Source organism: Meles meles, chromosome 15 (genome assembly GCF_922984935.1).
Source record: "Meles meles chromosome 15, mMelMel3.1 paternal haplotype, whole genome shotgun sequence".
Lineage (NCBI taxonomy): Eukaryota > Metazoa > Chordata > Mammalia > Carnivora > Mustelidae > Meles > Meles meles.
Genome location: NC_060080.1, coordinates 78,531,502 through 78,546,939, shown reverse-complemented (window position 1 = coordinate 78,546,939; position 15,438 = coordinate 78,531,502).

The following is a 15,438-nucleotide window of genomic DNA, read 5'->3' as shown; positions in this document are numbered from 1 at the left end:
GGAGAACGGAAACACCAGAGGAGCGTAGCTCCAAGGGGACGTGAGTGAAATGCTTTGACAACAGCCAACAGCGTAGGAAGGTATCTTTCCTGCGAACCCAGAGGTCGGCACTTGCCTTTCCATATCAAGAGACTTCACTTTCTGTCTTTGGACTTTCTCATTGATCTTTAATGTACATTTACGTTCAGCCTGAGGAGACCTGAGTGTGAAACTCTCAGAGCAAAATCTCATCTTTGATCTCCTAATGCCCACCTTTCAAAGAAATTGTTGAAAATACAGTCTAATTGACGTACAGTGTTATCATCGTTTCAGGTGAACAGTAGGGATTCTGGAGTTCTGTATATTACTCAGTGCTCAGCACAGCAAGGGTCCTCTTAATCCCCACCCCCTCTTCCACCCATCCCCCCAACCCGGTTCCCTCCAGGATGTTCTCTAGATTTGAGCCTCTTTTTTTTTGATTGAGCCTCTCTTGCCTTATTCCCTTTCTTCTTCTTTTCTTTGTCTGAAAAGTCACACCTGAATCCAAACCTATGTTCACAAAACACCCACGGATGCTAAGTCTTACCTCAGTATCTTGGTCTGTGCGAATTGTGGTGAAGAGCCCACCAGGTTCGGTCCACAGTGGCTCTCAGGGATCCCCATCCCTGCTATGGACCTGCCTGTCTGTCCTCTGAGTGGTTGCTGAAAGGTTTCTGACCAAGGGAACCTAGGGCAAGAGATGGTCTTTCACACCTTCAAGCTTCCATGGCCAAACGTGGTCACTTCCCTGTGACTCGCTTGTGTTCCATCGCTTTCTGCCCAGTATCCCGGAACATGGGAAGCAAGCACTGTTGTTGAGAATGGCCTTCCATAGAGGCCACAGAGGAAGCAGCCTAGGAGTGCCCAGGCTACTAGGTAGAAAGGAACTCAAGCTCAGCGTATAGCTTCCAAAGCTGAACAAACTGTCTTTCCTCCCATCCTGCCTCCCTATACTCTGGAGCAGAAGAGGACGAGAGGCCTGTGGGGGTGGACAAAGCCCTGCCTGGCTGTTGATCTTCCTGACAGTCAAGCACCACTCCGTGGCTGCCAGACTGTTGCTGATCAATCTCTTCTCGGCGGTGAAAGAGAGGACATTTTGTCCGCTGGCCCGCCGGCAAGTTGTTTCTCCGTTGCTCCGGGCACAGGTTGTTTCTCCGTGTGCTCCGGGCACAGGTGGCCCTGGCATTAGCTGCGAGCATGCTGGAAGTGCGCGCGTGTCAGGTCCCTCCCAGGGTTACTCAGTCGGACTCTGCCCTTTGCCGAGAAACCCTGGGCGTCAGAGCCTGAGAGGATCGTCCCCCCACAAGCACTGTGGAATGTTCTACAGAGGGAAAGCTAATTGGCCACCTTGATCCACCGGCGGGGAAGGGGTGGTTGTTTCCTGGGCCTTTTTGGCCATATCTCTCTGCCGAGAGTCCCCTGAAGGGTTGATTCCCCAGTGGCCCTGGTGGGGATGGTTCTGGAAGAAAGGGAAGAACACCCCCCCCAGGCTGGGACTTAGAGGGGAGCTGGAAGCTAAGCATGCACCCAACAGCAGGAGCTCCAACTCGCCCAGGCTGAGCGACTGACTGCTCAGGACCTCTGTGTGGTGCTTTAGCTAGGTCCTTTTGTGTCAGCTTATGGTATTGGGGATTTTCCTTGTGGTGCTGGATCCTGTCTTCTGAGATTCCCTTGCGCTGTATCCGCATGTTTGGGGACCCTTGGCTTGTCCTTTTGCTTCCATGTAATTGTGGATTTCCTCTTTGGATTCTGGGTTGACCCAGTCCTTGTCGGGTAGCCTGTAATCTAACCTCCATGGATTCATGGTCTCTCCGGGTGTGCTCTTGGGGTTCATTTGGAGTTCCATAGCATCGTGCTCAGAGAAGATGCGTGGGATGACATCCATCTTTTGGAGTTTGTTGAGACTTGGGTTGTGCCCTAACGTGTGGTCTGTTCTGGAGCATGTTCCAGGTGCACTTGAAAGCACTGCGGATTCTGCTGTTTCAGGGTGGAAGGTTCTGCATCGATGTGTTCAAACGACTGCATCCCTCAAAGCCATTGATTCCTTGTTGATTGTCAGTGTGGATCATGTCTCCATTAATAGATGTGGGGTGTTAGAGTCCCCCACTGTATGGTATTGCTGTCAAAGGTTCCTTTAGGCCTGTTGTGAGGTGTTGGATGCCTTTGGGTGCTCCTGTGTTGGGTGCCTAAATATTTCCAGATGTTCTCTCTTATTCCACGGTCTCCATTATGATGAAGTCGTGTCCTTCTTTGTGTCTTCCTACCTCCCCCCCCTTTTGGAAGAGTCTGTTGTGTCTGGAGAGAAGCCTTCCTACCCTTGCTTCATTTCGCGTCCATTTGCATGATAGATGCTTCTCCCCTGCTCACATTCCATCTGTGTCTGGGTCTACCGGGTCAGGTGAGTTCCCCATTCCAGACAAGTGAGTGGAACCTGGGTGTGTCACCTGGTGGATGTTGGAGACCAGGGACTTCAAAACCACCTGGACCTGACAGTGCCCTAGGCCAGCAAGGAGAGTGTGGGGATCGTCTGGTCAAGGGTATGAACCTTTATCCTGGCAAGGGAGAACCAATCTCTGCTCCATCAGACCCCAGCCAGGGAGCAGTGGCTACCATGGACCTGACCAGGAGGGTGGGGCCTGAAGGGCGCCACTGCCTTGCCAAGACCTGCATCCGGAAATGCAGGATGGCTGCACATCCTAGCTCCTAGGTCAGCATAGATGTGAATAGAGCCAGGCTCAGCTATGGCCTTAAAAGGACACCCCCCAGTTTCTTTTTGTTTTATTCCCCAGCCACACCCAAAAGAAGCAGGGAAAAGGAATCCAGACATCATGGATGAGGATGCTGGGAGGATTCCGTTCTCGGGAAAGGGTGAACCTGGAGAGCCTACAGGGAAGCTGAGGACGGAATGTCCTGCCTGCCCTTCTTCCATTTACAGAATATCTTCCTCGGGTTTTGTAGCTTCCACAGGCAGGATTGGATCTCTTTACATGTTTGTTTATTTTGTTGTTGTTGTTGTTCTCTACTGAGTGCTGATGCAATTCCAGAGACTGAACTCGACAACTGTCAGTCCCAAATACTGGGTCCAAACCAACACCAACACAAGCACCAACACAAACACCATATCCCAAAGGAAGCAAGACATCCTCCTCCTTGCTTTAGAATGGAGAGAAGCAGCCCCTCTCCTGGGCAGCACCTAGTTCTGGGGAGGGGAAAGAACTCTCAAGGACTCTCCTGTTCAGAGTCTGTTGCCTTCCTGGGGAAGGACCTGCAACCTCTCCATCTCGGGGGTCCTGAGGGCTGTCTCTGCTGTTTGCCCAGATGCCTGACACTGAAATGAACCTGTCCTCTGGGGAAACGGGATTTGGAGGTGCCACCAGTAGGTAGTGAGGAGGGCTGGCTCTTCTCCTTCCTGCCACTTTGAATAGCTGATGACTCTGTAAGATTTCCGAGTTCAGGAATGAATAAGAGAGTCTGTACATGTTGTACATGTTGTAAAAGCACCAAACACCCATGTAGGCTGGACGAGGAGAAAATAAAACCCTTGTTCTTTTTTTATTGGTAACACAAACTTTAATCCCTAGGGTTCTCACAAACATATCACTTTTGTTTTTGTTTTTGTTTTTTTTTTTGGTAAAATCAAAACCTTTTAATTATATTAAATATTGCAAACCCCCCCCTCCCAAATCTAAGTCTATAGGTGAGAGGAAGGGGTGTTGTGCAGCAGATGGGGCTCACGCACCACAAGTAGCCCAGGGGCCGAGGTGCAATCCTTGTTCGGCCAGTGGCCACGGGTTCAGCTCTGATGGTGTCATGAAGCCAGTTGTCCTGGTGCTTGTGTTCTGCTGGGTAACTAGGACCGGGGCTCCAGCCGGCAGGACAGGATGTAGCTAAGGACAGAGAGACACGTGTGGGTTGAGCAGCAGCCTGCATTCAGGAGTCCCTCCCAGGGTTTTCCCACAGCTGGTGTCTGGCTTCCCAGCAAGGAAGGGGGCCCTAGGAGGAGGATCCCAGGCGAGGCCAGCACAAAGAGTCCACCCCGACCCTCAGCCAGCTCCTGAATGGGCCTCACCTCTCATCCTCGCTGAGCCGCTCCACAGACCAGAACCAGGCCATGAATGGATGCTGGGGCTCTAGGCAGTAATTCTCTGCCGCCGCCTGGAGCAGCATGATGTCCGTGAGGACTCGGTATTCCTGGGCGGGGAGAGAGGCACAGGATGCACACCGAGCCTGGGTGGGGAAGCTACAGGGCCAGGTGAGGGCTGAGCAGCGGGACAGGGGACCGGTCCTGGGTCTTGGCACACATGGCCACCCTCCTGCATGCAGCTTCATCTGGTCCCAAACTATTCTCAGAGGCAAGTAGAATTAGCCCCTCCTCGGCGAAGTTCTCCTTGAGGCCTTTCTGGATCCCTGCTGACTAACTAGATGGGTCTTCCACTTCTTTCCTAGCAACCTGTGCCAGGAAATGGGAGATGGAGGGGAGGGCAGGGGATGGAGCAAGGAAAGTTCTTCCTTCCTGTCAGGGGCGTCTCTGATAGGGGCTGCCTCCCCTTCCGTAGGGCAAGTGCCGCGTCTGCTCACCTTATTCTTTTTGCAGTGGTTGATCTCATTGCCCTGGAAAGCAGACAAGCATTGTCCTTCAGAAGGAGCCCCCCCGGTCAGTCCTAGCACCTTACACCCACCCCTTCAGAGGCTGCGCCTAGGCCAGGACACAGGAGGGGGCCGCTGAGACACACACAATGAGACTGGGGTCTAGGGCAAGCCCTGGGGTGCAGAGAAAGGAAGACGTGGGGCTGGTCAAAGGGCTCCAGGGTGCCACACAGCACTCTGTGGGCATAGAAGGGAGCGGCCGAAGCCTCAGGCAGGCAGGGCCTGCTGGGCTGCTGAAGTGTGGCTGAGGTGCAGGGTCCTGACTTCACTCTCCCGGACAGGCAAGCTCTGAGGGAACAAGCTGCGGCCCCTTCACACAGAGCGCACGCAGCTTCACCTTCAGGATGCGCTGGGGCTTCACCAGTCGTGGGCACCCGTGTCTAGGTGCAGAAGCCCTTCCCTCAGCACGCAGATGGGCAAGAGACCCCAGCTCCCAGGGGCAGCTGTGAGGCTGTCGGGAGGGGAGGATTCCTAAGGACACAGAGCTCAGGGCCCAGTCCAGGGACTCTCTGCTCCCAATCCTCAGGACTCTGGTCCCTCCTCCCCAAGCCTCAGGCTCACCCACCTCCAGGTAGTCCTCCATTGCAGTATCCAACATCCCCAGGTCAGTGAGGAAAGTGCCGAGGTACGGGACCACACCCTGTGTCATGAGGGGTAGGTTTGGGGTGAGTCCCTGCTCTGTGGTGCCCACAGGGGCCCTCCCCTGAAAAGGCTTCAGTGTCCTGGCCCAGCCCACTTTCCCACCTGGAAGGGCCTAGGACCCTTAGTTGCTTCCCCTGGAGTCCCTTTCCCCACCCCCTCCCAGAACAGCAGACTCCTCCTAATCCCCTCCAGGGCCTGCTTTTTGAAATTCAAGAATCTCAGGGTGTGGAGCCCTGGGCCCCTCCCCAGCCACAAATCCATTCTCTACCCAGCCTGCTAGACTACTTCCTCCTGGTCACCTGGAAAGGAGACAGGGAGGGACTGTGGCAACAGGAGGTGGAGCTGGAGTCTCCTGTCCCACCTGTCCTGATTTGGAGGCATCCAGCGTCCTCTCCCCTCCAGATCCCCTCTCCCCTGACCTTGGAGGCCCTGTCCCCCAGGCACACTCACCTTCCTTGGCAGCCCCTTCCGCGCTCTCTGCAGCCGCCTCACCAGGGTGGCAAGTTTATTGGAGGGCCGCTCCTGGAGGGCCAAGGACATGATCCTTGAGAGCCGAATAGCCTCAGTCCCCTTGCACCCACCGTCTTTGACTTCAGACCCTAGACATCCGACCTACGTCTGCTGATCCCGACGCTCCATTCTCCTGAAGCGTGCCACGAGTCCTTCGAGAACAATCTCAGCTCCCCCGTCCAGTCCATGTGGGACCTGGTGCTTGGAGCCTGACCTCCCTGAGCCTCTTTTCTCATGGGCAGAAGGGAGAACTCCACCTAGCTCCTAGGGTCTCCTGAGGCTTCAGGATCCTATTAGGATCATCATTTTTGTGGCCCACAACCCATCCCCACTCCATCTGTGAGCAGAGGCCTGTCCTCTGGGCTGTCTGCGTTCCTATGGGCCCCCATGTGGACCATCTCGATGGACACAGAGAGACCTGAAATCTAGCCTAGGGAGTCTGGATGGGCAGCACCAGCTTGTCCCAGCCCCAGGGGGGAGTCTTCAGCCCAGGCTGTGAGCACATTCATGCCAAAGGCCTCCGCTCGCTCCCCGAGGAATGCCTCAGGCCCTTCCCTACTTCATCCACACATGATCATGCCTCCTCACACCCCTCCTGTCCTTGTAGCCCTGCACCTCCCGCGCTACCTTGATGAGTAGTTTCCTGGCCTGGGGGTTGTCTTCTCTGCAGAGCTCCGAGAGTGTGTGACAGCTCTTCCTGAAGAGAGGGAAAGAAGGGAGGCTCAGGGCAGGCATAAGGTGGCAGGGTAGAGTGCGAGGCCCTTTTCTTGGAGAAGCCCCACATGTCCAACGGGCTGGCTGAGGGTTTTCTCTGGGCTCCTCTGAGCACTGAGGTCTTTGGAGGACGTGGGAGGGAGTTCTCCTGGGCTTCCTCCTGGGCGTCCCTTCCCAGCTGAATGGAACAGCTGGGTTTGGGTGGGGTTTTGGTGGAACCATGGGCAGAGCGTTCAGTGGCTGCCCAGTCACCCCGTGGAAATAGGGAATTCAGCTCAGCCCAGGGTGGGGCATGGAGGAAATGGGATTTGTCAAGCAGGAGGCATGGTGGCCTGTTCCCCAGGCAGGCTGAGAGAAGCAGCCCCAGGCCCAGGTCCTTTGGTCAGGGTCTGCTGCCTCCCAGGAGGTCCAAGCTGACTGAGGGGGGGAAAAGGACAGGCCTGTGGGAGACCCCGCCTCCATCCTGGACCCTCCCTGGAGAGAAGCCTACTCACCTGGAAACGTTGTCCCATGTCCTCTTCAGGCGGTGGACGGAGACACTCTGCAGAGCCACGAGGATGGCATGCAGGGAGGAGTAGTTCCCCAGCATCTGACAGGCCTGGGGTGGGAGGAGAAGGAGCTGTCCGTGGGAGAGCAGGAGCCCTAGATGCTCGAGAGCTTCAGTGCCCCCCTCAGTTTATGGCTCCCCCGCCCCGCGGGATGAAGCTGATGTCCAGGGAGCTGCAGAAGGGCACGGGTCAGCCCTAAAGAGGAACACTGCTGGCGAGAGGGAGGATATTTCCCTCCCTGCCAAGAAGGAGTCACGTAGGCACCGAGGGTCCCAACGTTGGGCCATGCGAGTGAAGGTCAGCATGGCCCCGGGAGGAAGAGCCTAGGGACCACAGGTCTTGGAGCAGGGCCTTCAGCCCTGAGAAGGCAGAAAGACAGAAGAGCAGTTCCCGAGGCTCAGGAGAGCCTCAGGGAGCTGGGCCTCCCATAGCATACCTTGGCCACCCGGATCCAGTGGCCCACCACCGCGGCCCTGTCCCGGGCTGTCATGCTTGGGTTGCCGAGGCACGTGGTGATGACGCAGCTGGCCACAGCATGGAACTGGGCGATGGTGGCCCGGACTGTGGGTGCCAGGTGCTCGTTGCCAGGCCTGTTCCTCCGGGACCAGACGGAGCCCAGGCACTGATGGGGCACCACCTGCTTGAACAGCTCCTAGGGGACAGGGGGAGGTTTGTTGAGCCACACACATGTTCGCACATGCAAGACTCATGTCCTGGCGAGGGGTCCCAGGTCAGAGCTGGAGCTCAGGAGGCTGCCCGTGTGGCCTGAGCCTGCTTAGAGAGCCTGGGTTTCAGGCCACTCTGTTTCTCTGAGGGAAGCCAGTGCAGGATGCCCCAGGAGCCAAGAGAGGCACGGGAAGGGAGGAAGGCATGTGCACCCCGATCCTTCCACGTCCAGGGGACCGCTCCAGGTGGTGCTCCCAAGGGGGCATCTTCTCCTCCAAATGCTCATCCCTGCAGTCCCTGTCTCCTTTCAGGTGCCCGTTCTCACGTGGTGGCTGAAAGCACGGCTTTCCGTGTCTAGCCTGTCCTTCAGGGCCCATGAGATGCCTCCTCCAGGTGGAGGGTGCTCAGGTTCCCTGGCAGATGGGTGGGCGACCCATGGTCGTGACTGCCCCCAGGGAGCTGCCCTCCTCCCCCCGAAGGACCAGAGCCTCCCCATGTTTGGTCTCTCAGTTCTGACTCCTTGCATCTACGTGGTTCCTCTGCCTCAGTCCTTCTCAGTGTCTGTCTCCACAGTCCGCAGCTGGACAGTGAAAGCTCAGGTCTCAAAACCCTGATGGGTTTCCACGGTTGGTGAGGGTTGCAGCTGAGAAATGGCCCTATATCCTAGGAGTCCACATCAGGGAAAAGCAGGTATAGGGCAGCTGAGAGCAGTAGCAAAGCCGGCCTTGCCCTCCTACCCTGGGGGCCCAGCTGCTCACCGCATCCATGTACGTGAGTTGCCCTGCCACCAGCTTGGGAGGGAAGTCCAGGAGGTCAGGCTCCTTCTCCCTGAGCTGGTTCTTGGCTTGGCAGGACGCCTCTGCGGCTGGAGTGGGCTCAGTGGCAAGTGGGACAGCTGGACCGAAAACTCCCAGGCAAGCCGAAGGCCCAGCTGTCTGTGCCTCAGGACCCGGCGACCATTCATAACACAGGAGCCCCTGTTCCAGTTCTGGAGCAGCCGGTGGAGGGGAGGCTGGCTCGGACCCTGAAGGTGATGGCTGGTGCAGAGCCAGGCTTGCCTCTCGCTCCGTGGGTGTCTCTTGGGCTGGCTCAGCTGCCGGAACGGGTCGCATGGCCGACACGGGGGTGGGAGAAAGGGAAGGGTTCGGCCACGTCACTGACATTCCATGTGCCTTTCCCTCCACGGGACAGATCCCATGGCCTTTACAAGGAATACCCAGCCCATGAGCCCCATCCCAGATGGCCTTCCCAGCTTGCAATGCCCCTTACCCTCCGCCTCAGCCTCTGTGAGCTGCAGAAGTTCCCGCTGCCTCAGCAGAACGGGGGCATGGGTGTTCAGGTCCCAGTCATGCCACGTGAGGTGCACGTAGGCCCTCTTGACCTCCACGTGGGCACCGTGCAGGGACTGCCCGATATCCTGCCGTGTCTGCTCAGGCCAGGTTCCCAAGATGGGACACAGAGTGCTGGGGAAAGTCTCCACAGTCCGCAGCTGGACAGTGAAAGCTCAGGTCTCAAAACCCTGATGGGTTTCCACGGTTGGTGAGGGTTGTAGCTGAGAAATGGCCCTATTTCCTAGGAGTCCACATCAGGGAAAAGCAGGTATAGGCCTGCTGAGAGCAGTAGCAAAGCCGGCCTTGCCCTCCTACCCTGGGGGCCCAGCTGCTCACCGCATCCATGTAGGTGAGTTGCTCTGCCACCTTTTTGGGAGGGAAGTCCAGGAAGTCAGGCTTCTTCTCTTTCAGCTCATTCTTGTGTTGGCTAGAAGCCTCTGGCGTTGCGATGTTCTCAGTGGCAGTTGGGATAGCTGGAGTGAAAACTTCCATACAAGCTGATGGCCTTGCTGCTGGGGCTTAGGACCTGTCACCCATACAGGACATGGGAGCCCTTGTCCGAGTTGTGGAACAGCTGAGGAATGGGAGGCTTGCAATGACCCTGAAGGTGAGGTAAGATGCAGAGCCAAGATTTCCTCTTGTTCCATGGGATGCCCTCTGGCTGGTTCAGCTGTTTGAATGAGTCACAGAGCTGACACTGGGGCTGGAGAAAGGAAAAGTTTCAGCGACATCACTGACATTGCATGTGCCTTTCCCTAAACAGTACAGATCCCATGGCCTTTCAAGGAATGCCCCAGCCCATGAGCCCCATCCCATATGGCCTTCTCCACTTGCAATGCCCCTTACCCTCCACCTCAGCCTCCTTGCGCTGCAGAAGTTCCTGCTGCCTCAACAGAATGGGGGCATGGTTGTTCAGGTCCCAGTCATGCCACTTGATGTGCACTTAGGCCCCTTGACCTGGACATGGGCACTGTGCCAGGACTGCCCAATACCCTGCAGTGTCTTCTCAGGCCAGGCTCCCACAATGGGACACAGATTGCTAGGCAGAGTCATATGTGGAACAGAGTCAGAGACCTGGCTTTTCCTTCCCCACGCTCCACCCACAGAGCCAATCTTTCTGAGTGGGCCCCACAGAATGACCCCAGCCCACTTCCCACCCCTCTGGAGCTGTCCTTGCTTATAGCTGACCAGGATGGATGAATGACCTCCCATAGGCAGGTCTTTTTCCTCCTCAGTCATGCATCCTCCATGCAGACCAGTATCAGGGATATATTAGAGTCCAATTGGTAAGTGGTCTGGTCCCCACATCGTTTCTCCTAGGCCCTACTTGTGGTGGTCATCGGAGGTAGACATTCAAAGGGGCAGGCAGAGCAAGAATGAACTACCCAAGGGATAGGTGTTTAAGGCACCAACTCAGCCCACAGTGGGCTCTGCTTCCCAGGGAGCTTGGCAGTCCATCCACAGCTCTCTTGGACTCATTGCCTTCTTCACAGGAAGCCTTCCCATTAAGCTCTTCCATGGAAATCAAGACTTCTGGGAGATCCATGGTTCTGAAAGTCCCTCCCCAGCAACAACGATTGTCATATCCCACCCTGCTCTGTGGAGGCAGCAGGCCCTACTTCAGGATCCAAAGACCTATTGTGTTCTTGTTCTTAGAGTGCATCCTCATGGTTCCAATAGAGGTGGATCCATTTATCCCTAGAGTAGGCCACAGAGATGGCCCATCTGATTAACTCCAGACCTGCATTCTTTGGATGTGGAGAGTGCCTGTCTGACCCTCGGACATAATTTAGACCCAGACATTTTCTCTACTTTACCCAATCACTGCTCTTGGTGACTCGAGAGTGCCTGCATTCCTAGGTGTTTAAGACCCATGATTGAATGAAATCATCCCAAACAAGATTTTGCAAATCCTGAGTGGCCCTTGGGCTGCTCTGCCTGTTCCCAGTCTCCTCTGAACTGGGCACTTAAAGGACCACAACCAGGACCAACTAGATGGAATCCAGAAGTCCTTTGCAAATAGAAAACCTGCCAGATTTCCATTTCCTTTTCATACACCCAGAAGGGCCACAGGCTTGTGAGGGTTGATCCTGAACACATCTTCCCTGGAGAGAGAAATGTTAACCATGAAGATGCCCAGCACATCCAGCAGCTCTTTTTACAGAGCCGGAGAGAGCCCCAGAGAAGCACATGCCATGTTTTCTCCCATGACTTCCTACAGTCGCCCTATGAGGTTCATCTTCTTAGCACCCCCACTTTTCAGAAGAGGGAAGAGAAGTTAAGAGAGGTGCTTTAACGTTCCTAAGACATACAACTAGTAGATGGAAGGCTCCCCCTTGTACTGTGTATGGAGTGAGCACTCACCTATTGAACTGCTGATCCAGGACCTGCTGGGCCTACGTGACCATCTGGTAGATGGATCACATCGTTGCGATGTTTGAGAAGCTTCTATCCCAGAAGGATAGGAGCAGGGAACGTACACAATTTTGCACTGTGCCTCTTCTGAGTGCCGGCATTGTGCCTGCCTCATCCAAGGACAGGGATGATTCCTTTTCCAGCAGGCAGACAAGGGCGGGTTTCGGGGTCAATGTAGTCAGCTTCAATGCCGTGAACCACCAGGAAGAGCAGGGTCTGGAGCTCAGACTGCATCCTCCCATCTCTTTGGGGAGTTGTGCTAGACAAGGGACTTGAGAGTCCACCCAGAAAAAGGTTCTATGCTGAAAACCTAAAACCAAAAGGTTTTAGGCTTCCAAACGACCATCTAGGCTTAAATGGACTGGTGACTTCAACACATTCTGTTAGCTGGACAGCGATAGCATATCTGTCTCTTCATAGCCTGTGTGAAGAGCTATGTGCCTTGGAGCCATGAGGAAAGAGCCCTACTGTAGAGAGGAGAAGAGAGAGACTGAGAATCTCCAACACTGCTCAAGATCATCAGCTCTGGACTTGAGAACTGTTCAAAGTATGGGCGGCATGGCCTTTCACCTATGCTGATGAGGCTTGGCCTGTTGATTTCAGGGGAAAACCACCTTCCTTGCAGGCTGCAGGGCAGCCAGTTGTGTCTAGCCTGAGTTCCGGCCTTCCCCTTATCATCTCTCGGTCCACACTCCTGGGTCTGGGCCCCATCTTCCCACCCCTGTGGCTTCTACTCCCTTCTACAGACCCCAGGGCAGAGGGAAGAGCTCCCACAGGAACTCTCCCCAACTGTGGGTCTGGCCTTCTGGGACAGACCTCCTCCAATCTGGGGATGGCTTCTTGGCACCTTCTCCTTTTGCTGAGGAGGATGGAGCCTTCAAGGAACCCCAGCCTGAGTACCCTAAACCTCAGGTTCCAGTGACCCCAGGGCTCCCAGGGATCGCTGATGGCCTTGAGCAAGCCCTGGCCCCCCACTGGGCTTGACTCTAGCTCTTCTCACTGGTCTGGGGCCCCAGTTCCTTTTGGTCACAAATGTCAAACATGCCCATGGCATCCTCCCACAGACCACAAGCTGCAAGGCAGTGGTAATGGACAGCCCAGCCAGTGGCTCTTCTGCTAGGGTGCCTGCCATGCCTAAACTCTCAGGTCTTACTGTAGCCCAGTGACCACAGACTGGGAATTGTTCAGAGATATATATATGACACCCAGATGGCAGATCTCAACAGGGGCAGACCTGGCCCTTAGCTTCACGCTGCACCACACTCCTGCTTCTGGTCCCTCCCCAACACCTGCACCTGCCTCGATGCCCTCCCCTTGGGAGCCTGCATTTGCCTGGCAGCTCCCCCACCATATAAGGGCCCAGCCAGGATGCATTGCGAGCCTCTTTCCATGGAGTTGGGTGGTCTTGGGCTCCTCCCTCCTCATCTCTCCCACCCCCCACCTGCACTTGCCCTTCCTGAGCAGGGAAGGAAGTTAGAGACCTGGACCTCTGGGTGACTTCCTCATGCTGAACCTGGGTCCCTAACTCACACATGCTTCCCCCAGGCTTCATCTGCACAAGGCTGGTGAGCAGGGGAGCCTCAATGCCTATCCATCTGATATGCCTTGACCTCACTGAGTCCTCACAGTGGAAATGTTGACTCACATTGAGGTCTTTTGGGGGCTGGGGTGTCTTCCTGTTGGCATGAAGCTGATAATTAGGAAGAAAAGTGGTCATAAGCAAGGCTGAAGGACACATTCATTCATTCAACACTTAGTATCCAGATCCTACTATGTGCTAGGCCCGAACCCTGATGCTGGCAATAAGTTTTATTTTTCTGTATACAGTAAACCTCCCGCAGCCCCGGTCCTCTGGTCAGAAACCTCTCGTGATTTTCTCTTTCATCTCTCCAGCCTGCCTATGCCATGACCATTATCTAGGGGTCTGAAGGAAGGTGTGTGGACGCCTCCAAGTCCAGGCAGCCCTCTTCATCCAAAGGCTCTTCCTTGTCTAAACCCCAGAATTTCCCTGCCTGGCAGCTCCTCAGTCCCACCCAACTCGGGAGGCCATGGGAAAACCGTAGGCTGGGGGGCTAGAGTGCAATAGGTAAGGCCCTGCTCGGCCCTGACAAGCTGGCAGCCTTGCCAAGGTCATGTGGCGTCTTGCGGCAGGGCAAGGGGAGGAGAGAGGCATGACCACCCACCATCCATTCCACACACTCGAGGGGCATGGCCCTTTCTGCAAAACGAATAAGCATTTCATCCCAGAGAGACCTCCAAGCCTCCATCTCCACCCATCACTGCAGATGGCTGCTGGCAACAGTGTGGTGTTCTCCAAAGCAGTGTCTGGCTTTCCAGCCTGGCTACAGATCCCAGAAAACTGGGGCAAGCCGCTGCCCAGTCACAGCCTCCGGGGGCCTGGAAGGCAGGATGGAGTGTACAGTGGGGAGCCTCCACCTCCCAGGCCTATGGAGGGAGGCTGTTGGGGCAGTTGGAGGAGCCAAGGGTGGGATCCAGACTGCCTGGCTCTTCAGTAGTCATGGCTTCTGCCATGTGGCCTTCTGCAAGCCACTCACCCTCTCGAGCCTCAGTCTCCTCCTCTGTAAAACCCGCAAAGAGAGGCCGACCACCAGGCTGAGCAGGAACAGTGGGACTACATGAATAGCATGGTGGGTTGGTGCTTATTCCCTCTGTAGTGGCCACCCAAGCCACCTGGTCAGACCACCCCAGAATCTCTGGTTAGTTTGTCAGAGTCTGAACGGCAGCGTCCAGGTGGGTATTGCTGGGGTGGGCACCCTCATTTGGGAAGAGATGGAAGTAGGGAGGTGAGAGGGTTGAGTTTGTGAGGACCCTTGAATGTCTCTTGGGAAAGGTTCATCCTGGAGGTAGCTAGGAACAGCGTGGAGGGGGGTGAACAGGGGCACCGTCTGTGTCCAACACCAGCGGTGGTCTCCAAGGTTGCATAGAAATTCTAGAATCAGCTGAACCTTGCTGAGCTTCACTCCCCGGGGCCAGGTGGATGTGGGGGGAGACAGAGGGGCCTTCCCAACCCCCTCAGATCTGAGGCCTCCCACCAAGAGTGTCAATACACCACCCTCATCATCACTCAGGTGTTTTGGGCATCTTTCCTCACTCTACATGGTCTGCCTATGGAAGCCCCGGGAGGGGCTGAAGGAGGTCGCTTGTGCTTCTTCTATGTTTTCAGCTCAGACATCCACTTTGGGTCCTGTCAGAGCTGAGGCAGGCCGGGTGGCCTCTGCATCCCCCAGAATATGGACCTGAGTCCACGTGTCCTCTGAATGATGCTGAGGATAATCCCTCCTACATGCGCACCCCCGCCTGCTCTTCCCAGATCCCACTCCATTCCCCCTCTCTCCAGGGCCTGCATTACCCCAAGTCCTCCCATGAGCCCAAGGATGGGTTGCTTGATCCATTGGCATCTCCATTTTACAGGTGAACAAATTAAAGCTTGGGGGGGTGGTGAGTCTTGTGTGCAGGGCCTTCTTCCCCCTGCAACCCCACCACAAGGGACAGAAGGTGAATCCACCATACCGTACAGTGGCCCAGAACAGGGCTCTGGACCTGAAGGGCCTGGGTTCAAATTATGCCTCTGTGCTTACCTGCTGTGGGACCTTTTGCTGGAAGGTTCCTCTGTTGGAGCCTCAGTTTCCTCTCTGCAGTAGGTGCCAGGATGAAGGACTTGAACACATCCATGGTGCACGTCTCAGTGTGGGTCCCGGGCTGCCTGCTAGGAACCCAAAGACTGTATGGAAACCCTACAAGGCAAAAGGGTATCTGGGAGGGTGGCCCAGGGTCATAATTGGGAGCATAAATGGGGTGGCGATGGTGTGGGTCTAGCAGCCCCTGGAGTAATGTTGGGAGCGACTGGCTGGAGGGACCAGGGACTCGAGCAAGAAGGGAGTCTGGGAGTTCCAGTTAGAGGGCAGGGCAGGGGCCAAGGCTCATTG